Source organism: Mizuhopecten yessoensis, unplaced genomic scaffold (genome assembly GCF_002113885.1).
Source record: "Mizuhopecten yessoensis strain PY_sf001 unplaced genomic scaffold, ASM211388v2 scaffold11115, whole genome shotgun sequence".
NCBI classification, from domain to species: Eukaryota; Metazoa; Mollusca; class Bivalvia; order Pectinida; family Pectinidae; genus Mizuhopecten; species Mizuhopecten yessoensis.
Window position 1 is genome coordinate 3,816 of NW_018408887.1, and position 202 is coordinate 4,017.

A 202-nucleotide genomic window follows, 5' to 3' on the forward strand; every position below is an offset into this window, starting at 1 on the left:
GCATGAGAAAGGGGGAGAAGCCACACTTGTTAACATTACATGTACAGTAGGCTTAACAAAGAAGTGTGTTAAGGACGCATACTGTTCAGCTGGGTAATTATCCAGTTTGGGTCTGTCGAGTTCCGTTTTTCTTTTCTTTTTTTAATTAAACGGTTGTTCAAAATATCATGCAGTGATGTACGTTGGTTTCCTTGTTCAGACG